General features: G+C 41.9%; 1 long non-coding RNA gene across 2 annotated transcripts in view; it reads left to right on the top strand.

The window, feature by feature from the left end:
* The first annotated feature begins 5,575 nt into the window (after window positions 1-5,575).
* The window catches only part of LOC142143010 (uncharacterized), a 76,127-nt gene continuing 63,445 nt past the window's right edge, over window positions 5,576-18,257 (top strand). For both annotated transcript variants that reach the window (XR_012689463.1, XR_012689462.1), the window contains exons 1-2: window positions 5,576-5,684; window positions 5,765-5,829. This is a non-coding gene — a long non-coding RNA (uncharacterized LOC142143010). The remainder of the gene's footprint in view (window positions 5,685-5,764; window positions 5,830-18,257) is intronic.

The raw sequence follows: 18,257 nt of genomic DNA, 5'->3' as shown, positions 1-18,257 counted from the left end.
ACGAGCGGTCGTATGTCGGCTGATTTAGCCGATTATTGGACGAAAACCGTGTAGTGTGTACCTAGACTTACATGTACCCTTGTGGAATATATAAACACATCTATTTTTTATATAAGATAAAGTACACTTGTACATTACCAGTTGTCTGCCTAAGTGATTCCACACCCAGAAGTTTACCAGGTGTCCTCAGTTAGCACATAAGGCTGCCTGCAGACAAACCAGCTAGTCTTAGCTATAAGAGCTCCACATGAACCTGGTATCCTGACAAGGTAACAGATACAAAATAATGCTAAATGTCAAAGGCAGAGATGAGAGATAGGATTTGACTTATTTCAGGATTCTCTAAACGTCAATTTTTCGCAGTCGATGATTCAGTTTGCGAAAGTGGCGCTGAAAATAATCTTTTATAAATTAAATTTTTTAACAATATTTTATTTTAAAATGTAGTTTCCAAACAGCACAGTATATGACTTGAAGAAATGTTTATTATAAACGACCCTTTAAATATATGTTTGTACAATTCTTGGTCAAAACAGCAATAAGAGATTTGTGAATCATTTTGGCCAAAATTGAATCATTCCATGAACTGTACAGAAGATTCATTCTACTCTAGTCAAATGGTAAGTTAAACGATAGCTGGATATTTTTGCAATAGACATTTTAATGAACAATTTTGGTAAATAAAACTAAAAGTTATATGTCAAATATCATACAAATCAGTAACTGGATTTCATAACAAACATAAAAAGAAAAGAAGAAAGACATTGTCCAATATATATATTACAGATAAAATAAAATAAAAAAACTGGAGGGTTTGTAGTAAACAGTTTAATATTGTATATAATGGATCTGTAATGAAGTGTGTTCCTGCATAAATTCCATTATCTAGTTTTATGTTTACCCTCACATTAATGTTTGAGCACATCCACATTTGCACAATATTCAAGTTTGTAATCTATTTAATAAAAGTCAGGCCTCAAGAAAATCCCTTTGCCTGGTTGCCATGACAACTAGAAAATTCTTCCTGGTGACTTTTTTGCACAGAGGGTGCTTGGCCGTCCGGACCCTTCTGTATGTATCCAGTCCCAGGTCTTGTCTCTCACTGCCGGGGTGGAGGCACTGGCGAGTCTGGCAGTGAATCAGAATTAATCTCACAAGAGAGAGATGAACAATCTTGTGAGACTAAGGGTAGATTTACTAAGCTGCGGGTTTGAAAAAGTGGAGATATTGATATTGGTTGCTATAGGCAACATCTCCACTTTTTCAAACCCGCAGCTTAGTAAATAAACCCCTAAGCTTCAGACACAAATAGGGGCTAGGTAGTCCTGTTCTTTCTACAGATGGTGTTCCTCGTCGCCGCTATCTGAACGGCCTGAGAGCCACCTCTGGAAAAGTTGATAAAAGTGGTAAAATCTAAAGAAGAATCATGTGTCTAGTAATAAATCGGATAGGACTTCTGCAATTTACTTACAATAAACTGGTGTACATTGCTAATTTGTTTTTCTTCTGAATACCTTACTATGCTTTACAAATAGTGGTTTATTTATATATTTTTTTGTTTCGTCATTGCCCTTGAGTTCGCTATAATTAACTGAGGATGTTATTATTTGCCATCTCATAGATATGCAATCCTCTAATCTAGAGCAGTTGCTTTCTGATTATCCTAGGATGGTTAAGGAACAATCATGAAAATAAAATATAGCATTAGTGCATCACTAATGCACACAATTGATTGTATGTACATATGTTTATTTTTTTTTCCCATGTGCAGTACCTGATGCAGAATAGTTTATACATTGTTGGATAAATGTTCTTGACAAGAAATTACAGGAGTTACATACGTTCTATTCAAAGTTTATATCTTGTACGTAGTTTCAACATTAGTGATTGCCCTTAGGTTGTATGGGCAACCATGTGTATCAAGTAGAGGGTGTCAACATATTATTATAAACTAGGCAATCTGTTAATGATTTCTATCCCACTAACCCAATTGTTAATGTTTATTTCCTGGACTTATAAAGATATTTGATATAAATATTTATACAGAACGGTTCCTTTATATTATGGGCCCGATTCAGAGAGGAACACATGTGTAAGCGTAACTTGCGTTTGAAAAAGTTGCATGCAAGTGAATTTGCAAGTGCGCTGTGTTCAGAGTTGACAATGCGCCCAGGTTTGAATGTGTAGCGCATGCGTCTGAATGAGAAACAGACACACCCCTTAAATACTATGTTTATTTTACAAGTTAAAATGACTTATCGTTTAAACTCCAATTAACTAGCTGATACAGGAGGACCAACTTCCTGACATGTTTAAAAGAAAAAAAAATAGTTTTTATCTTTCCTACAAATCCTAATCTGTGCCTGAGCTACTACTAAAGTCTCAATAAGCATCTGTAATTCAATAGCAAACCTCTAATTTCAAGTAGTTCACTAGTTTGGGCATTCGCCATCATTATCATCCGCTGCTTACACCTGCCTCTGTCTACCCGCAAGTAAAACCCCTTTTTCAGCCGAACCTGCATCTATGTTCCAGTCTGAATCCATCAGCAATTGCTGGAATGTGCATTTACTGTACATTGCCTATGTTAGAACGCCCCTTCCCTCCCCCGATACACCACTGCAGGTGTAAGGAGTCGTAAATGCCAAAAAGATGCAGCTCAGAGTAGCCGCAGTTGTGTACCTTCCCTTTCTGAGCACGACCAGTGTTAAAGAACACAAAGATACGCAACGCCAATAGACGCATATGTCACCTTGACTGAGACACAGCTGCTGCTAATAGCAGTTAAACAGCACAGTTGAAGCACCACCATTGTTCTTGTTGTCTTTACAGATAAGACCTCCTCCTGTATGTGTCTGGTATAAGATCCCACCACCTGCCCCCCCCCCCACATTCTCAGACACATATGGAACCATCCATAGGTACCTGCTGTGTGTAAACTTACTGAAGCTAGTTTAGGAAAGAGCAAATGCAAAGATGTGCCTAATTATACACTTAGCACATTTATAGGTGTATGTCCACCTCCGAGTGTTTGGTACTGCCCCCAGAAAATCAATCCACACCTACTTTTTAAATTTGTTTTAGTATTGTTGGTGTGACCGGAAGTGCGTGTGGTGGAAACAGTAAACACATCACTTCAAAGTTCTGCCTACTAACAGCTTAGGACCAACGCTTCATTAATTTAAACTTTTCAGTTTTCATAAAATACTGTGCAGTTTATTAACTTCTCAGTTAGGGGACATCAATGACTTTGTCACTTTGGTGGTCACTTGTGTGTGTTTGTAATTCATATGTGTCCGGATTTACATGGCTGATCTGCTAACCCTAATTAAATCTGATTATGAATCTGTCAACACAAGCGAATTTGCTGTTGACAGCCACTTAAAACCATACGCACATCAGTTGTGCATGTGTGCATCATTGCATTTAGTTGAAAGGCACGCTACATGTAGTTGTTACTCTACAGCAGTGAGGGGCCACAACCATTCCAATGGGACCTTCTCTTGTGGCCCCTGGTCTCACATATTCCCTCCTTTATGTCATAAAGCAGAGAGTAAGACAACTTGGGAGCAGCCGGCTTGCGCATCATGTGACCTCCTCTTCACAATGCAGGATGGTCATTGTCAATGCTCCATCCTCTGCGGGCTCTGGACTGAAGGTAAGCGATTTTTTTGTTTGCTGTTAATAAACTTATTTTAAATAAATGATGCCATTAGTGTAATTAGTTATGTTAGTAGATTAGTAGTTGATGGTTACTTGAGCTTCCAGTGAACATGTAAGGAGGTCTGATTTGCATGTAGAGGACTTTTGGTGTAGATGTGGGATCTGAGGGCATATGGGATCATTTTATGGCAAATGGGAAGTCTTAATGGTGTATGGTGGCATTTCGTAGTAATGTGTACAATTGTAATGCAACTGTCGCATATAAACTCAATCGGTATCAGAATAAGATTTTAGCTTTCTGTTTCCAGAGTGGCTTATTGCTGCGTTTGACAAGTTGACAAGCAGGCTTTTAAATGCTAATAACAGCCCAAAAAATCTGTATTTTTCCTAATAGACACACATTGCTGATAAAGCATCTGTTTGACCCTGTCCATATTGTAACACATAACGTCAGCTTCCACTAACATATTCATGCAACTACTGGTGAAGAATACAAATCTTGTTTACAAAACTAGTAAGGCCTAAGGCCATACTTGCCAACCTTTTAAAACTTCATTCTGGGAGACCCCGGGCAGGGGGCTTAGTTGGAGGGCGGGAGGGGTGGGGCGCGGTGAATCGCGTCATTTTGGCTTCGCAACCCTTTTGCGGGATACTTGCCTGCTCCCCCGGGAATATCGGGAGTCTCCCAGACATTCCGGAAGAGTTGGCAAGTATGCCTAAGGCTGGGTACACACTACAGAAAATTCTCCCGATGCGATATCATTAACGATTTTGCCAACAACTGAAAGTTCCGATCAGCATGCAGATTCATGTGTACACACTATACACATTTTACAAGATTTACCTTCAGATCTGTGCTCTTCATCTGTCACAACCATTGGCTGCAAAGATTGTGACTCTATGGGGGGAATTCAATTGACCTCGTTGTTCGTGAGAATAGCACGGTCCGAGCACTATTACCGCTAGTACGGTAATTTTAACGCAGATTTTTGCTTGCGGCTCACAGAGCTGCAAGCAAAAATCAGCGTTGAAATTACCGTACTAACGGTAATAGTGCACACTATTACCGTAGTAATTGTAATAGTGCGCGGGCTGCGTTATTCTCACAAACAAAGCGGTCAATTGAATTACCCCCTATAAACTCTATGGAGATCTGGTTGTGAGTGTATACACACTGCAGAATTGGAACAACGTCGTTCCATCCAGATTTTTAGTCCATTTATAAAATCAAATGAAACGATACGATGTGCTTTGGAATGTTAATCGTTCATCGTTAGAGCATACACACTAATGTAATATCGGGTGAACGTTCGTTTATCATGTGATTGGCCGATAATAGGGTAAAAAACCCGTAATCCTTGATGAATGACTTTAGAACATCAGCAAATACAAAGGTATATGACTTATTGCCCACATTTCTGTATACTAAAATTTTATGCCACGGAAAATAAGGTTTTGCTACACCTGAAAATAAATCTGTCCTTTCGAAAGGACACCAACAGTATGAAGACTGACTTAGAAAACAGAAATGTTTTTCTACACTTTCCACTATATGTGCACCTTGTAGCATAAAATACATTACCAAGCAAGTGTACATTATAGCTGTTAGTTTGATATTTTAATCTGCTGTGTCATTTAGATTAATGATATGTTTATTTTAATTATTTTGCTTCGCGTGACTTTAAGAATGGATTGATTAGCTTCAGTATGTTTTCAGTCTCTAAAGAACAATACAGCTGTATAAAAAAGAACTTTATTGTGAATTAACTGATGCATTACTGTTTTCATAAGCTACCGACATTCCTCACAGGAAATATTTAAAATACTTGAAATGCTCATTGGAATGATACTAATGTGATATTTTTTAGCTCAAATTTTTAAAGTAAGATTGGATTGGATTTCTATACAGGATGAGGCCACACAAGCTACAATATCCAGTCGGTTGACTAAAAAAATGACTGTCAACAAAGTAACGTGTGACCAGCATTAGCAATGACGGGAAGCTCTTATTTCCATTCAAGGTCAGTTTTAACTGTGTTGTATGGAACCATATGCTGGTATTAAGCTGGTGTATATAAAAAATTAAATGCTTTCCCCACAGAACACAGACGTATTGTCGACACTTCAATGAAAAGTGACACAAGGTGGTCTAATGAGATTTTACCTGTAAGTAGCACCTACTTTAATCCTTAATTGGCTGAGTAATTAAATCGTAAACACATAGGTTGAAATGTTTAAGGTTTTTGGCACCAGGTCACTCTCCTTTTTATTTAATAAAAAACAGATATACACCTATACTTATATATGTGAAATGTAGCAAGTGAGAGACTGCCGAAAGTAAAAGAAGGGAGGTAGAACCAAGCAGGAAGCATGGCTATACATGGAATGACACAGTGCTATGATGTTAGCACAGGTGGAAAATTATTGTATAATACTATTATATTCTGCAACACAACTCATGCTCTCCAAAGAAGTAATTTCCTAGTTGGTTAGTAACTACAACTTCCCAGTTAGGCACGGTGGTGATGATACACTGATACTGAACCCAGACACACTCCCCTCTCTCCTGGCATTTTTGGGGCCCTTTTCTCTGATACCTTCTCTTCCTGGGACCCTCTAACCTGTGCCCTGACACCCTCCCCTCCCTGTGGCATACTTTGGCCTCCTCTGGGAATCTGTCCCCTAACTCTCTCTCTCTCTCCTAGCACCCTGTCTCTTAAAACCCTTTCCCATGACACCATCTCCTTGGGACCCTTTTCCTTGTTCCCATGACACCCTCCCATAAATCTTAGGACTCTTTCGACTGACACCTTTTCTTCCTGAGACCCTCTTCCTTGTCCTCTGACACCATCCCCTCACCCTGATACCCCCTCCCTTGGGACCATTTCCACTGACACCTTTTCTTCCTGGGACTTCCCTCATCTCTGGCACTCTGTCGTATTCTGGGATCCTATCCTCACCTCTGGCAACATGTCCTTTGGGACCCTTTTTCTTGGCATCCTCTCTGTGTCCCTGTCTCCTGACACCCTCCCCTTACCTTTGCCACTGTCCTTTGGCACCCTTTCCCCTGACACCCTCTCCATGGGACCCTCTTCCCAGATCCCTGTCACTGTACTCCTCATATCTGGCACCTTGTCCCCAATCCCGTGATTCTGTCCCTCAACACCCCATGTTTAAAATAAATACAAGACAAACACCAAATTATGGTATACTTATTTTATTATTACTGAAAAATACAATGTTTTTTGCATTTCAAACCCCTGCCTTTCTAAAAAACAGTGTTGATAAATAATTCCTGATAGTATAAAATTGGAAACCCTAAATATAATAAGGCGATCAGTTCCCAGTCAAACACACCTTAAAAATAAACTTTTAATTTTTACTCATGCTTGTTTTGAAGCGCCAATGAAAACATTTGTCAAGTAATTGCTTTTTAGACTGGGTATAAAGATGTCTACGCTCACTATCATCATCACCAACGTTTATTTATAAGGCACCGCAAACATCTACAGTAGTAAAACAAATCATACCAAAAAAAAACCCACAAACCATTCTTAGAAACATGGACATACAAGGTTAATAGAGAAGATGAAGACATGAGACTGAGGGTAGAGAGGGCTCTGTTTGTAAGAGCTTACACTCTAGACAACCATGCCCAGCAGCTGATGCGAGCAAAGGGAAGACATACCAACATGACCCAGAACTAGAAATAACCAATAACTGATTATGGTTGTAACAGGGTTTTTACACCAATTAATTAGTTAAATTCAAGCAGAACGTAAGTGCAAAATAAGAGACCAGACAAATGTCTCCTGGATGGAATGGGTCATGTTTACATGGGGTTTGGGTAAAAAAGATTTGCATAACCAAAATGCATGATCCGAGGAGTCATTAGGCAATGCTAATGCCTTACCCAATAATTAATTAACTAATTAATTGTATAGCACCTTACATCAATATTTTGCAAACCAGTTTCATAGTCTTTTTCGAAGCCAATGGTTAAAAAGTGTACCCTAGGGCAAACTGCATGTGACACAGCGTGTTCAGACGTCAGACATTGTTATCTTAAACACCCTATGGTGCTATTTTATGTGTGTTTATCCTGTATTTGTAAGGTATAATATGAACCCAGTAAAGTACTTTTTTTCTGCTGTACTGATGTTTTTTCTTACTTTAACCCTTGCCCTCTAATACCAAATAGAAGTTTAATCTGTAATCTCCACTAAGAAAGACTAAATAAATATTTTGGTTCTTGACCATCTCCTATGATCCCGACATGAAAGGCTTAAACTAATGTGTTAAAATGCAAGAGCTAAGAAAGCTGTGTTATTTCGAATTAAACATGTTAATTAACTGCACTCTATTTTATTGACCACTAGTGATTCTAGGACAAACTATGTTAAATATGTTAAATGTGTATATATATATATATATATAATGTATATGTGATGGAGCAGAAGAACAGGTATGGAGATAGGAGGGGAGGGGGCCCTGCTCATATATTTATATATATATATATATAGTCTATGTGTGTGTGTGTGTGTGTGTATATATATATATATATATATATATATATATATATATATATATATATATATATATATATATATATATATGCCTCAACTGGCTCCTCTTGTGCCTGGTCTGTTTACCCTCCCTTAGGATGTAAGCTCGTATGAGCAGGGCCCCCTCCCCTCCTGTCTCCATACCTGTTCTTCCGCTCCGTCTTTAATGCATATGACTTGCCGGAGTTTCTGAAGTATTGGTACTTTTTGTTCATTGTTCTGTATGGTTTCACCCTGTAAATGTAGTAGCGTTGGTAATCCATAGCGGTCAATAACATATTCTACTATTTAGACAAATTGAAACTTTCTGATCAGCTCCTCCCTTCAATTTTTTTGGGCCAATGACAGTATCCAAACCATTTAAAAAGAAATATGGCCGCGGCACATAAGTTTCTTAGTCGAAGAGAAAGACCCAGCATTTCCCCAGTAAATAGCACGGCACCGTTGAAATGGTTCCTCTAATACAAGTTTATTCCACAATAGCCTAATTTTTTAAAGTTAACTGGTGGTGGACATCTAATATAATATTTAGTTGCAATATAAATAGTTGCTCGTATTGTTCTATTGAAACCCCCTGGGCCCGTTAAACCTGCAGCATGCAGAGTTTGAGATTATATTTCTCTAGCTGTGTCCCGCGGGACGATAGATTTCCAGAGTTTTAATTTAACAGTGCATTTTTAGGATACTTTGTACTGTCCTAGCTTCAGGATCCCTTTCTGTTGGCATTCAATGATAGCCATTATGTGAACAGCAAATTTCAAATGAACTTGGTCATTAATGAATAGACAGGGAACAATCTCCAGTGTACACACAACACAATCAACTTTTGTTTACTGAGTCGCGCTTGTAAAAAGGAAGGAAAATGAGTGGAAAACTCTGCCTTCAAGTACGTTAAAAATGAGAGGGGACCCTGCAAATCCCCAGAAGCTTATAATTCAGTCTGTTACAGGGTAATTGTAAAAATAAATCATTCTATCATTTGAAATACAAGCTGTAGTAAATCATTACAGGAGAAAGTCCAGGACATCTGTTATTGCAATCAAAATGCTGTGTAAAATGTGGGTATAATTTCACTGTTTCTAATGAAAAGATTTACACGTTTATTTGAGTGTACACCCATATATTTCCAATTCAGCTACAAGAAAGTTTTACTTTTATTAACTTCCCCATGTGATGTTGTCTTGATGTGAAACAAATGGCATACACAAACAGGCCATTAAAAACTATTATAGCAAAATATACATCAAAACTTAATTTATTGGACCCCAAAATCTTAATTATTGCTAGATTATGAATTCCCAAAAGAATCAGACTAAATTGTAAACCAAAATGCGATGCCATAATATACACACTAGAATCAATTTTTCTTCTAAACTGACCAATATGGAGAAAATAGTTAAATACTTACTCCAAACACTACCCTGTAAGGATGCATTGAGAATCTCCAGTTCAGTGCAACCCCGAACAATGGAATTCTCAAAATAGTAATCTGTTTGAGTCTATTCACTGCTCTTTATCCAAATGATTTATGGATCCTGCCACAAAGCTTTCATCAGTCAGGCAGCACGGTGGCTTAGTGGTTAGCACAGCAGTGGGGTCATGAGTTCGATTCCCGACCATGGCCTTATCTGTGTGGAGTTTGTAAGTTCTTCCCGTGTTTGCGTGGGTTTCCTCCGAGTGCTCCGGTTTCCTTCCACACTCCAAAAACATAGTGATAGGTTAATTGGCTGCTATTAAATTGCTCTTTAGTCTCCCTCGGTCTGTGTGTGTGTATGTTAGGGGATTTAGATTGTAAGCTCCGATCGTAAGCTGTAAGGTCCCCACTAATTCCAGCGCTGCGGAATTAGTGGCGCTATATAAATAAATAATTGATGAAATAGATGATGATCAGTCTGAGTAGACAAACATAGATAAGTTTGGATGCAATTGAACAAGTTATGATGAAATACAGAATGCTACTCTTTTCAGTGTTCCACTAGATGTTGCTGGTCACCTGAGAGCCCCCAACAGTCCTTCTTCCAATTTCTAGTTTCAAGTAGGCAGTGATGTTGTTGATGACCTTCCTCTATAAATTTCCCATTCATATGAATGGGCAGTTTACAGGGGAGGGGCATAGACTACAACTCTGTGCATTTGAAAGAAGCCTGCCATGGTTGGAAAGGAGTGCATCTTTGAACTGTATTCTGTAGTATGTTGTAACATATTATTTACCACTAATCAAAACAAAATTTTCAGTTGCAGTTCACGTTACACTCTCAGAGCATCGAGTAAAGACACAACATTTATCATGGTGATCAATAAATTACTGTTTTGCTGTCAACTTCACCTGCATTCACCGTCTGGCGATTTCAGTGTAGGTAAATATACCATTGGCAGCTGTCCAACCACCAGTGAGTCGGAGCCCTTATGACGGTTATTGGGCCAGCTGTGCACTGCTTCCACTAAGGTGATAAAACGTAATCTGTATGCGCCAAGGAGATGGAACCAAAGAGTGTCGGTGATAGGAATATGAGAACACTGAAGTAATGTGATTATGGTAATGATCAACAAGTCAAAGTCTGCTGCTTTTGTTCAGTATAATTAACTTCTTGGAATGGTATAGTCACTTTCTCTGTGCTCATCAGATGGCCCGGGCTTTTGTGTCCTCGGCCTGTCATTTCTTCTACGGGGACCACAAGCCTCCGAAGCCATGACTAAATGAATTCATTGCTGGAACAAAGATTCAGTGGTAGAAAAGAGATTGATATCTTTTGTTGTCAGACATTCAATACCATATAGCAATCCAATTACTTAAGCTGTTTCTATCAGTCTTATTACCGCTTACTATTGAGGCATGCACTAATGCTGCATCATTCTGTCTGGCAAGAATGTAGTGGAACAGATTAGGCTTTTAATGAGAGGACTTTTCTGTAGGCAAGGCCTTTTCTATTGTATACGTTGAGATATAGGAATTGTACCTAGGGAAAAGTTCTCAAATCATTGTTGCGTAGACTGATCAAAAGGATGCTTGAAATTTGTACTATTGCTGGTGAAAATTTCTTACTATAAAAAAAAATATTGACAAAGGGGTTCTTGTAACGGTGACTATGATAGTACTGGAGGGGAGGAAGTTCTTCATTGCCGGGGGTGGATTTTTGTCTTCCTGTTTGAACTTTTCTCCCACAGGTCTACAGGTCACCTTTTCCTGACTTTCAATCAACAATTCCAGACGCATTAAAACCACTATGGGATCCATTTCTCCTTTCACAGTTATGTGTGTTTTTAAAATGCGGATTGTAATTTATATCGCAGATGAGATGTAATGACATATATGCTGCACAATGTATTATGCTGAGTATCCACATATTATTCACATGCCTATGAGACATCATTTCTCCCGTTTATGCCAATTTCCCAAGCTTTTTCCACTTCAATGGCTCTATTTTTTCCTTTGAAGAAATTGCATACCTGAAGAGAATGATTGCCAGAAGTCCCATAGTTTGTTCCAAGCCACTGCCACATCAAACACAGGCAGGCTACTGAACAATACTGTTAGGAAAGAATTAAGATTTTTGTAGTAGATTAGCAGTCGGCAAACTTCAGGAGCCCCAGATGTTACCAAAATACTCCCATCCCTGTGTGGGGAAGGATGATGAGAGTTGTATGTAAGCAGCAGCTACTAAGGTAGTGAGGTTGTTTGTGAGCTTTAATGGTTGAGAGCAGTGGGGTCATTGAGGCATGTGTGATTTCTTACTAAACAAAGAAGATAATTAACAGGATTGGGACAGTTAGAACTTGCACCTGTTATATTTCCCACAGACCACTTCTCCTAAATGGACACAAGGAGTGGTGGATGCACATGAACAGTAATGGATAGAGACTGTACAAGCTGCTGAGTGAAAAGGAGTTAACCACACTCCTAAGTGGACAATACGAAAGGATGGTCCACTAAGCGCTCCAGTGCATAAAGAAAATATACATATATATATATCATCATCATCATTTATTTATATAGCGCCACTGATTCCGCAGCGCTGTACAGAGAACTCATTCACATCAGTCCCTTCCCCATTGGAGCTTACACACAGACTAGGGTCAATTTTGATAGCAGCCAATTAACCTGCTAGTATGTTTTTTTTTTGGAGTGTGGGAGGAAACCGGAGCACCCGGAGGAAACTGACGCAAACACGGGGAGAACATAGAAACTCCACACAGATAAGGCCATGGTTGGGAATTGAACTCATGACCCCAGCGCTGTGAGGCAGAAGTGCTAACCACTTAGCCACCGTGCTGCCTAATAAATAAATATATATATATATATATATATATATATATATATATATATATATATATATATATATATATTCAGTCAAGTCCATAAATATTGTGACACTGACACTGTTCTCATATTTAGGGCTCTATACACCACCACAATGGATTTGAAATGAAACTAACAAGTTGTGCTTTAACTGCAGACTAACAGCTTTAATTTGTGGGTATTTACATCCAAATCATGTGAACGGTGTAGAATCTACAACGGTTTATATGTGCCTCCCACTTTTTAAGGGACCAAAAGTAATGGGACAATCGACTTAAAAGCTATTTCATGGACATGTGTGGGCTATTCCCTCATTATTTCATCATCAATTAAGCAGGTAAAAGGTCTAGAGTTGATTCTAGGTGTGACATTTGCATTTGGAATCTGTTGCTGTCGACTCTCAATATGAGATCCAAAGAGCTGTCACTCTCAGTGAAGCAAGCCATCATTAGCCATCATTAGGCTGAAAAATCAAAACAAACCCATCAGAGAGATAGCAAAAACATTAGGTGTGGCCAAATCAACTGTTTGGAACATTCTTAAAAAGAAAGAACGCATCGGAGAGCTCAGCAACACCAAAAGACCCGGAAGACCACAGAAAGCGACTGTGGTGGATGACAGAAGAATTTTTTCCCTGGTGAAGAAAAACCCCTTCACAACAGTTGGCCAAATCAAGAACACTCTCCATGAGGTAGGTGTATATGTGTCAAACTCAACAATCAAGAGAAGACTTCACAAGAGTGAATATAGAGGGTTCACCACAAGATGTAAACCATTGGTGAGCCACAAAAACAGGAAGACCAGATTAGAGTTTGGCAAACAACATCTAAAAAAGCCATTACAGTTCTGGAACAAGATCCTATGGAAATATGAGACAAAGATCAACTTGTACCAGAGTGATGGGAAGAGAAGAGTATGGAGAAGGAAAGGAACTGCTCATGATCCAAAACATACCACCTCATCAGTGAAGCATGGTGGTGGTAGTGTCATGGTGTGGGCATGTATGGCTGCCAATGGAACTGGTTCCCTTGTATTTATTGATGATGTGACTGCTGACAAAAGCAGCAGGATGAATTCTGAAGTGTTTCGTGCAATATTATCTGCTCATATTCAGTCAAATGCTTCAGAACTCATTGGAACGGCGCTTCACAGTGCAGATAGACAATGACCCGAAGTATACTGCAAAAGCAACCAAAGAGTTTTTTTAAGGCTAACATGTTATGCAATGGCCAAGTCAATCACCTGACCTGATTGCGATCTGAATCCGATTGAGCTGCATTTCACTTGATGAAGACAAAACTGAAGGGAAAATGCCCCAAGAACAAGCAGGAACTGAAGACATTTGCAGTAGAGGCCTCGCAGAGCATCACCAGGGATGAAACCCAGCGTCTGGTGATGTCTATGCGTTCCAGACTTCAGGCTGTAATTGACTGCAAAGAATTTGCAACAAAGTATTAAAAAGTGAAAGTTTGATGTAGGATTGTTTAGTTTGTCCCATTACTTTTGGTCCCTTAAAAGGTGGGAGGCACATATAGAAACCATTGTACTTCCTACACCGTTCACCTGATTTGGATGTAAATTCCCTCAAATTAAAGCTGAAAGTCTGCAGTTTAGGCACATCTTGTTAGTTTCATTTCAAATCCATTGTGGTGGTGTATAGAGCCCAAAATATGAGAATTGTGTCGATGTCCCAATATTTATGGACTTGACTGTACATATATATATATATATATATATATATATATATATATATATATACACATATATACAGGCACAGAGGACATTGGAGATACCGCACACAGTCTCCTAGCACCTACCTGCACCACCTAAACAGCATTTAACATCGGCATCACAGCTCTCATACTTTGTGATTACCAGACTGTTTCTGACCCGAACTTGGCAGGATTATCTCACCACCTTGTGCTACACTCTCCTCCATATACCACACAGCACTCCACGCTGCATCGATCCAAAGTTACATTCCTTCCGGCTCTCATTCCCATTTACAATCAAACATTTAATCACATTTCTTTATATATGTGTGTGTTTATTATTATTATTATTATTAATTTTTATTTATAGGGCGCCACTAGGTATCCGTAGCGCCGTACAGGGACAAACAAGTACAATACAAGGTGAGACAGCACGATACAGTAAACAAAATGCACAGTAACTCCGAGATCTCAAAGCACAGCTAGAGGGGCGGGGAGAGGGGAAGGTCCCGCATACGGCGGAGCCCAAGAGGGCACGGAGGGCAGGGAAACCCCCAGAGAGGAGAGGAGGGAGCAAGAGGGAACGGGAAGGAGGAGGGCAAGGTAGCTGGAGAGCAGAGTTAAAGTGAAGACAGGAGGAGAGATGACCCTGCTCGAAGGAGCGTACAATCTAAGGGGTGGGGTAGACAGACAGAGAGACACGAGGGAGGGAGAGAAGGAGGATAAGGGAAGGGGAGTGAAGGGGAAGAGGCAGAAGATCAGGTAGGGAGTTAAGTGGGAGACTGGAAGGCTTTAAGAAAAAGGTGGGTTTTTAGAGCCCGTTTGAAACTGGACAGATTAGGGCAGGTTCTGATAGAGGTAGGGAGCTTGTTCCAGTGGAGGGGGGCAGCGCGGGCGAAGTCTTGGATACGCGCATGGGAGGAGGTGATCAGGGGAGAAGAGAGGCGACGGTCATTGGCTGATCGGAGAGGGCGGGAAGGAGCATGAATAGAGAGGAGGGTGGAGATGTAGGGTGCAGTGGAGTTGGCGAGGGCCTTGTAAGTAAGAGTGAGAAGCTTGAAGAGGATTCTGAAGGGGAAGGGGAGCCAGTAAAGGGATAGGTAGAGGGGGGAGACAGACGCGGAGCGGCGAGAAAGGAAGATAAGCCTAGCGGCTGCGTTAAGAACAGATCGAAGGGGAGCGAGATGAGATTGGGGCAGGCCAGTAAGGAGGAGGTTGCAGTAGTCCAAGCGGGAGATGATCAGAGAGTGAATAAGACATTTGGTGGCATCCTGGGAGAGGAAGGGCCGGATGCGAGCGATGTTACGCAGCTGGAAGCGGCAGGATTTCGCGCGAGAGAGAATGTGGGGGCCGAAGGAGAGAGAGGAGTCGAGGATGACACCGAGGCAGCGAAGTTGGGGGACAGGGGAGATAGAGGTGTTGTCGACAGTGATAGCGAGGTCAGCAGGGGGCGAGGTATGAGAGGGAGGAAAGACTATGAGTTCTGTTTTGGCGAGGTTGAGTTTGAGGAATCGAGAGGACATCCAGGAGGAGATGGCAGAGAGGCAGGCGGACACCCTAGAGAGGAGGGAGGGAGAGAGATCAGGTGAGGAGAGGTATAGTTGAGTGTCGTCAGCATAGAGGTGGTAGTTGAGGCCATAGGAGCTGATGAGTTCACCGAGGGAAGAGGTGTATAGAGAGAAGAGTAGGGGTCCCAGGACGGAGCCCTGAGGGACCCCGACTGGAAGGGAGGACGGGGGGGAGAGAGAACCAGATGTGGTGACGGAGAAGGATCGGTCAGCAAGGTACAAGGTGAACCAGGACAGGACAGGGCCGGAGAGGCCAAAGGACTGGAGGGTGTGGAGGAGGAGGGGGTGGTCGACGGTGTCGAAGGCTGCAGACAGGTCGAGGAGGATGAGAAGGGAGAAGTGGCCCCTGGCTTTAGCAGAGAGGAGATCGTTGGTAACTTTAGCTAGGGCCGTTTCAGTGGAGTGAAGGGGGCGGAAACCAGACTGGAGGGGATCAAGGAGGTAGTGTTCGGAAAGGTAGGAGGAAAGACGGCTGCAGACGAGCCTCTCGAGGATTTTGGAGGCAAAGGGGAGAAGTGAAATGAGGCGATAGTTAGAGGGAGAAGTAGGGTCAAGATTAGGTTTCTTAAGGATGGTGGATACGAGAGCATGTTTGAAGGAGGAGGGGAAGATGCCGGTGGAGAGGGAAAGATTAAAGAGGTGAGCGAGGTGGGAGCAGGTGGTGGGGGAAAGGGAGCGAAGAAGGTGGGAGGGGATGGGATCCAGGTGTGTATATATCTATATATATCTACAGGGGCGAGCTGGCCCGGGGGGCAGGGGGGCATCGGTCCCCCAGGCCGCTCAGTCTAACCCCTGTTCGGGCTGCCCCCCCCCCCCCCCTCCCCACCGTTGATGCATGGTTTTTTTTCATATTCCCTGTGGCTGCATCACAAAGCTAGCGATGCGGCCGCGTCAGCGCACAGGCGGCTGCATCACATGACAGGCGATGCGGCCGCATCATCAATGACGCGGCCGCATCGTGTGTCATGTCATGTGGCCGCCTGTGCGCCCCCTGGGCTGAACTGTGCCAGCCCGCCCCTGTACATCTATATCTATGTATCTATCTATATAGCTCTCTATAATATATATATATATATATATATAAATAAAAACAAAGAAATAGGGATAGGCGCCTAATAGTGTAAATCATCACGAATACAATTAGTCTTCTATGGGTACTAGATGGGGATAGGGGCATGCACACATCAACAAGTCTGTAATGTTGGTCCACTTCAACGTACATTACATTTGAGAAGTGCGTTGTAGTGGACCGTGTTTTATTCCAAATGTCCATTATTTGAGGGGACACTAATTAAGCAGCTTTGCTATTAAATTGGTATTTCAGCAGAAGATATCTCAGTGCTTCAGAGTGAATTGAAACATTTCAACGTTGAAGCAGGTGTAGCAGGAAGCCGAGCTGGTTATTTCGTTGACCACTTTCTGCCCCTATAATGGTTTGCAGCTCAGTAGAATTTGAGCGTTCAGTTTTCGATATTCTCCATTTGTTGCTTCTCTTCCCTCCCTAGTTTGCTAAGCATTCGCTGAAACAACTGTGCACAAGTGCAGATCAAACATTGCAGTTGACGGCTTGTGCCTTAGGTCAGACTTGCCAGATGTACAGGTTTAGAATGCAGGTCGGTCTCTGGTCTCTCTTTCTCTTAAATTGTAGGCCACATTCTAGGTCATAATATGCAATCATGTGCATATGGTTCTCATATACTCTTACATCCCGTCTCCCTCAAATCTAGTAAATTTCATACTCCATATGAAAGTCACCCATTTTTCATGTGCTTTATATGATGATAATCATACCTCCCAACTGTCCCAATTTTATGGCTCTGTCGCACAATGGAAAAGGTGGGACGCATGTCCCGGTCATAACAGAGCAGAGATGAACTGGGGCTGTACCACAGGTGTGCGTGACAAAGAGTGTTGTGGAGGTGGCTGGAGGTCGGCCTGCGCTTGGAAGTGCTAAAATACGTCCCCGGTGCTGGAGGCCGGCCTGCGCTTGGAAGTGCTGAATACGTCCCCGGTGCTGGAGGCCGGCCTGCGCTTGGAAGTGCTGAATACGTTCCCGGTGCTGGAGGCCCGCCTGCGCTTGGAAGTGCTGAATACGTCCCCGGTGCTGGAGGCCGGCCTGCGCTTGGAAGTGCTGAATACGTCCCCGGTGCTGGAGGCCGGCCTGCGCTTGGAAGTGCTGAATACGTCCCCGGTTCTGGAGGCCGGCCTGCGCTTGGAAGTGCTGAATACGTCCCCGGTGCTGGAGGCCGGCCTGCGCTTGGAAGTGCTGAATACGTCCCCGGTGCTGGAGGCCGGCCTGCGCTTGGAAGTGCTGAATACGTCCCCGATGCTGGAGGCCGGCCTGCGCTTGGAAGTGCTGAATACGTCCCCGGTGCTGGAGGCCGGCTTGCGCTTGGAAGTGCTGAATACGTCCCCGGTGGGATGCGGCCACTCCCTGTGACTTGTTACAATG

The sequence above is a fragment of the Mixophyes fleayi genome, chromosome 3, assembly GCF_038048845.1.
Source record: "Mixophyes fleayi isolate aMixFle1 chromosome 3, aMixFle1.hap1, whole genome shotgun sequence".
Classification (NCBI taxonomy): domain Eukaryota; kingdom Metazoa; phylum Chordata; class Amphibia; order Anura; family Limnodynastidae; genus Mixophyes; species Mixophyes fleayi.
Note: the sequence above shows the minus strand (reverse complement) of the source record. Positions and strands in the feature narration are given on the sequence as shown.